The sequence below is a fragment of the Triticum dicoccoides genome, chromosome 3B, assembly GCF_002162155.2.
Source record: "Triticum dicoccoides isolate Atlit2015 ecotype Zavitan chromosome 3B, WEW_v2.0, whole genome shotgun sequence".
Taxonomy (NCBI): Eukaryota; Viridiplantae; Streptophyta; class Magnoliopsida; order Poales; family Poaceae; genus Triticum; species Triticum dicoccoides.
Genome location: NC_041385.1, coordinates 568113631 through 568119967, shown reverse-complemented (window position 1 = coordinate 568119967; position 6337 = coordinate 568113631). Strand labels below are relative to the sequence as shown.

Below are 6337 nucleotides of genomic sequence, written 5' to 3'. Positions count from 1 at the left end.
TATAGGATAATACCGGGTATTATCGATAAATATATATAGGTGGAAAATGTTTCAGGGATGTTAAATTATATATAAAATGGTCTTAAAATATTTAGAAAACTTTTAAATTTAATTTAATATCAACGATGCTAAAAAGGCTAAGTGGTGGAAGGCAACTTGGGCCACCAAGGCCCAAGTGGGGAGGCACCTACTTCCCTAAGGAATGAGGCCGAACTAGGGTAGGAAAGGAGTTCAACTCCTCCTCCCCCTGGCCGACGTGGCAGCCCTCCCTCTCCCCTCTAACCTATATATACCTGAGGATTTGTGCTCTTTTGACCATACAAGTTTTGGAGTCTCCTCTAGTTCTTCTAGTTCTAGTTCTAGTTGGTCCTAGTTGACTAATTAGAGCTAGACCAACCCTGTAATCATCATAATTAGAAGTCCAGTGCCGTTCTAATCTCCTCCCTCTAATTCTCTGGTGACAGTTAGTTCTGGACGGCGAAACACTACCGGATCGTGAAGGTTGCATGCTTGCAACCAAGCAGAGAGGTTCTGCTTTCGGTCTTCGGTTTGAGGGACTGTTCGTGGGCGGTTCGCGGGATCATTCATCGATTGTTCGAGGGACTCCAAGTACGATCTACACCAACATGTTCTTCTTCCATTGCAACTCGGTGACGGCAACGATCGTGATCCCAACCAATTATGCATCTTCATATCGATCTTGGGTGTGCGTAGGCACGAAAATTTTGTTTTCTAATATGTTTCCCACGAAAGCAAAGATTGTTGCCTAAGGAAAATATGATCAATTTCTCTCCTTTCTTACGTATTAGACGAATTCACACCTCTGCAAAATCATGTTAAGATTATGTTTAAGCTAAGGTTGTTGTCTATCATGGATCTCGCCAGACCGGCGACGTCCACGGCCACGCGACGGACTCCCATGAAGATTAGGGTGTGGGAGACGGAACAGTGCACGTCCGAGGAAGAGTAGGAAGTCAGACAAGGACGTATCCACGATCGGCGAAGATTTAGACTAGGATAATTTTGCTATGTTTAAAAAATGTCATATCCGATTTTGTTTAATGAAATATGTCAACTTTTTCATGAATTTGGTCTTCTTTGAATGAAAATCGTCCGGTTTGCACGAAATTCATTCGTATTTTTTTCAATTCACATTTGAAATGCGACGTGTTGGATGTTTTTAATAGACGCGTCCCCAGACGGATAGTGCATCAGATTTGCGGCATAGCGTTGCACACGCCCTTACTATATTTTCCTAATGCGTCCTCCATGCATCCGCTCCCAAACAGCTTATTACATGATCCCATACTTAACCCTTATCAAGAGAACATAAATCAAGACCATGTTTGTCTTCTTTATTGATCTCTCATTTTCCTTTTCTCTCTCTAACCAAGCTTCTCTCCTTCATTGACTGCCCTTGAAACATAGCTAGCGATGACCTTTTCTCTTGATCTCTTCTCATTTGTTTCATCATTTTTTTGTTAAATTTGTAACATCTTGGACAGAACACAAACATATGAAATAGGCCATGCATTTAACAACCTACGAAAATGAGTATTAGTATGGTTCAAATAGGTTATACAATGCATTGTTGTATAACTACAAAAATGAAACCATGCATTGTATAATCTGTTACAACAGACAACAGAACACTGGTTGCAGAGCAAGCTTGCAATTCGTTACATAATGCAATTGCAAAAAAAAAGACAAAATTCAATTTTGGATGAAATATTCACTTAATGTTCACGCAAGAAGAACACCAGAGATGGAGTAATTCGCAAAAAAAAAAAAGAACACCAGAGGTGGAGTAATCATGGGATCTAATCTGCATGACATGAATTGCAGGAATATACAATTGCTTCATGCAAGCTGATCATGAGTGCTACTAGCTAGCTAGAACACACCTTCAATGTTTGGAGAGCTTGAGTAATCCATGCATGGGATAGACAGAATTCAGAATATATCATGCAATTATAGTAGTTAAAAATTTCACTGCGCAAGCAGAGCTGCAGAGATTGCAGGAGTTGAGCAAGACATGACATGCATTGGGGGAACAATACTACAATAGTAACTTCTCAAGCAAATCTCCGATACTAGCTACAACAAAAAATTAATCAGGAATAGTACAACACACTGGACAGAGAAAGAGCAATCTACTGGGTTGATCAGAAATTACTGAAAAATAACATCAGGATAAGACATTCACTTTGTGGGCCAGACGTAGCAGCCAACTTTCCAGCTCTGTCTGGCTTGCTAGCCCAAGTATACTCAGGGACTGTGTGCTCAGTTCTGTTAATTCCGCACAGCTCGCATAGAAGTCTCCATTTTCTTTTCAATAAAAACAAAGATGCATATCCTCTATAACACCATGCCCCCTAGTTTTGAAGAGCCCACATTCAATTGAGGTGTCCACTTAAAATTGGGTCACCCAATTTTGACAGAGTCAACAATTTCTCAAGGAAATAGAATTGGGTCACTCATCTATCTATCTACCCTCTCCCTAAGTTTAGAGGCTTCGTAATCAATTGAGGTCTTCAATTTAACTTGGGCCACTTGATTTGACCGGGTCAACAATTTATTAATGAGCTCTCTCATTCTATTTTTTAAAATTCGCTACACTCATTCCATTTGATTGAGGTATTCAATTTTAAATTTAGATCACTTTTTGAGCGGGTCAACGGGTTTTTCAAATCGATCGACAATAACCGGCATATAAAAACATATCAACCGCACGCACCCTCTCGCCAGATAGAAAAAAGAAGCACAAACGTGTGATGTTGTAACACAAATATAGTACATGCAGTCATAGACGTAGAAAATTTTCTCACATAAGTATGGTTGATTAGCAGATAACCTAGAATCACACTGCAAAAGGCCCACCAAAAACACCACATTATAAATAAAAATAAAACACACTCCATCGTTTCTCCAACTTGCCAAACGAAATACTCCGTCGGTTCGAAAATATAAGATGTATTAGTTTTTTCGAAAAGACAAATTTTTTTAACATTGACCAAATTTAGAGCCAAAAAAGTCGACATCCACAATACTAAATAAATAAAATATAAAAATTTCATTTCATGATAAATCAAATGACACCGATTTGATATTATCGATATTGATATATTTATCTACAAATTTAATCAAACTTGAAGAGTTTTGGCTTTTCCAAAACTAATGCATCTAAGATTTTGAAATAGAGGGAGTAAATAAATTATGAAAATCCAATAACACCAACAACACAGCAAAGCGCGCTCAACTCTACTAGTTCCTCTGAAATGACATCAAGAGCGAGAAACAGAAATACACATGTACCAGGAAGAAATAATGGTAGTACTAACATCACCAGTATGAAGCATGTTCCCTGACTGTATAGTTAATTTCTTTAACATTTGGGTCTGAGTTTACGCATCGCAAATGATACACGCAGCTTAATACTAGCTAGAAGATGCAAGCTCAAAGGAAAAAAGAAAAGAAACAGTATGTCCTTCATCGAAATACAGAAGAAAATAACAAGATCATACTGAAAACCAAGCATAGTATGAGCTGAATCATACTCAAACATAAGAACAAGAGAAGATCCTTATCCGTTACATGGTGACAATTGACTGATAAGGTTAGTTTGAAATGAATACATAGTTTAGAAAAACTAAGACGCATGAGCCACATGCGAAAATTACTACCAGAATACTTACTGGACCTATATTCTTCAGCCGAATGTAGTCAAGCAAAACACACAATCCAATGTGGCATAAGAAACTCACCAATTGCATGGGTCAGGATATATATGCTATTCACTCATGCTCAATCAAAGAAAAGTCCAACACAGACACAGAGCAATTCATGGTATCTCTAATCAGTGACATACACATCAGTATGTGCCATTGACTGCAAGCCTTTGAAATATTCACTGCAACTTTATACAAGCACAACTGCAGAGACTGAGCAACCATGGTATGATATTCCCAGCTGCAAGAAAATGGGCAAGGCATAACAAGCACTTTGAGGGAACTTCCCAATTCAGCCAAGCAGATCAAGAATAGTACTATCCACACCACCTTCGATCAAGAGTAGCTGAAGAAATTCAACAGCAATTCATGGGGCTGGTGAGAAATGTCAGGTAATTCAGGTTTACTCATTCATCCACTTGAAGCATGCAGTTCAAAGCTTTAAATACAAATTCGATCCCAATCTTCTTCGACAGAATGAAATGAAAAAGGCTTAAGCACGCGAAAGACGAATCAATTTGACCTTACTTCTATAATCTTTGACAAAGACCACTAAGAAATTAGTGATAAAGGAGGCAGAACAGAACCACTAAGTCACCAGATACAGTGAGATGTTACCATAGAAATAAATGGCTCCTACTCCTCGAAGGCCCATGGACTCTCTTTACGCAGTTCCTCCTCCTCCTCGGTGAAGTCGGTGGCGATGCCGAACATCTTTCGCGTCTGCTCCACGCTCTTGCCCTTGATCATGTCGGCGACCTTCTGGCAGGCAGCGTCGAGGAGTCCCTTGATGTGCAGGAAGTTGGTGGCCATGATGAGGTCGTAGAGGGCGTCCTGGCTGAGGCCGTCGACGAGCTTGCGGTCCCACTCCTTCAGCGCCTCACCGGATGCCTCAGAGTTGCAGCTACTGCTGCCCTCAGCGACGCCGTGGTTGGCGTCGGGATTGGCGGTGGCGGTGGCGTCGGCGTGCTCATTGCAGTATTCGATCACCGTGGCGAGGGCCCTGGCGTCCACATTGGGTAGCTGGATGATGCCTTTGGCGCAGCCCTGGTCGATCATGTCGGCGAGGAGCACGGACAGTCGTGCTGCGGCCTCCGACACCTTGAACAGCATCCCATCCGAGCTCTTTAAGGTGATGATTTTTCCGCTGGCCCCGAAGAAAAATGTGTCGTTTTCGCCAGCAACCTGCTCCGCCTCCTCTCCCATCGCCCCCTTCTTCTCCGGCCGTTGACCATTGGTTCTTGCCCCCTCCGCTGCCGCCGTCCCCTTCTCAGAAAAGGGAGTAAGTCCAGAGAACCAAGTGCACACGTCTTCCTCCTCTATCTGGTCCACGACGGCGACCTTCTGGCAGGCAGCGTCGAAGAGCCCCTTGATGTGGAGGAACTTAGCGGCGATGATGACGTCGCAGAGGGCGTCCTGGCTGAGGCCGTCGACGAGCTTGCGGTCCCACTCCATCAGCGCCTCCACGGATGCCTCGGAGTTGCAGCTGCTGCAACCCTCATCGACGCGGCTGTTGGCAGAGGCGGCGTCGGCGTGCTTGTTGCAGTACTCGATTACCGTGGCGAGGGCCCTGGCGTCCACGTCGGGTAGCTGGATGATGCCTCCGGCGCAGCCCTGGTCGATCATGTCGGCGAGGGGCACGGACAACCGTGCCGCCTCCTCCGACACCGTGAACAGCATCCCATCCGGACACCTCTTTTTTGCCGGACACCTCTTCCATCGCTCCCTTCTCCTCCGGCCGTTGTCCCTTCGTTCCGCTAAAACGTTGTCGCTCCCTTCTTTCCCTCTCCGCCGCCGACATTCCCTTCTCAGATAATGCAATTTCAGAGAACCATGTTAACATCCCTTCCATCTCCCCTGCTTCGGCCTTCTTCTTGTGCCCCTTCTTTGCCGATGCCGGTCGATTTTATCCCTTTTGCTCCGCCGTGGCGCTCTCCTCCTCCTCCTCCCCCTCTTCCTCATCCCCGGCCGTCGCTCCCTACTCTTCCTTCTCCGCCGTCGACCCCTTCTCCTTGTCCGCGGCCGCGTCTCCCTTCTCCTCCTCCGTCGCTCCCGTCTTCCCCATCGCCTTGTCCCCGGTCGTCGCTCCCTTCTCTCCCGGCGCCGCTCCCGTTCCCATCTCTTGCTTCTCCTCCGCCGCCATTGCTCTGGATGTGGGTTAGGTGGGGAACTGCCGGAAATGGCCGAGTGTGCGATGTGCGATGTGGGTGCGATGAATCCATTTCTTCTGCCGCAATGGGCCTACTTCTGGGCCGAACAGAAACAAGCTGGAGTTTTGGGCTGCTAGATTTATTGAGCCCATTTGTAATATTATGCTTGAGCCAGTTTTTTTAGTGGTGTTTCATGAAGGAGATAGCAACACTGTTTTTTTTTCATCAACATGCCACACGCAGAAGGAAGAATAATAATAATAGAATTGAAAGGCCTCAAACGCCGTCCGCGTCGTAATGTGAGGAAGCTCAACAGTTGCACAATCATACGGTAGAATTTCTATAAAGAACTATACAGTACATAGGAAACGTTCGGGATGGATGGCATTCTCTCTTGTGCACCACGAAAACTAAACGGCAGCAATGAATGCAAAGACTGGACGCTCCATATACAACGGA

The 6337-nt window shown here is 44.5% G+C and overlaps 1 pseudogene; it reads right to left on the bottom strand.

The window, feature by feature from the left end:
- Nucleotides 1-4114: 4114 nt before the first annotated feature.
- On the bottom strand, nt 4115-5898 carry LOC119281570 (annotated as a pseudogene).
- Nucleotides 5899-6337: the final 439 nt, after the last annotated feature.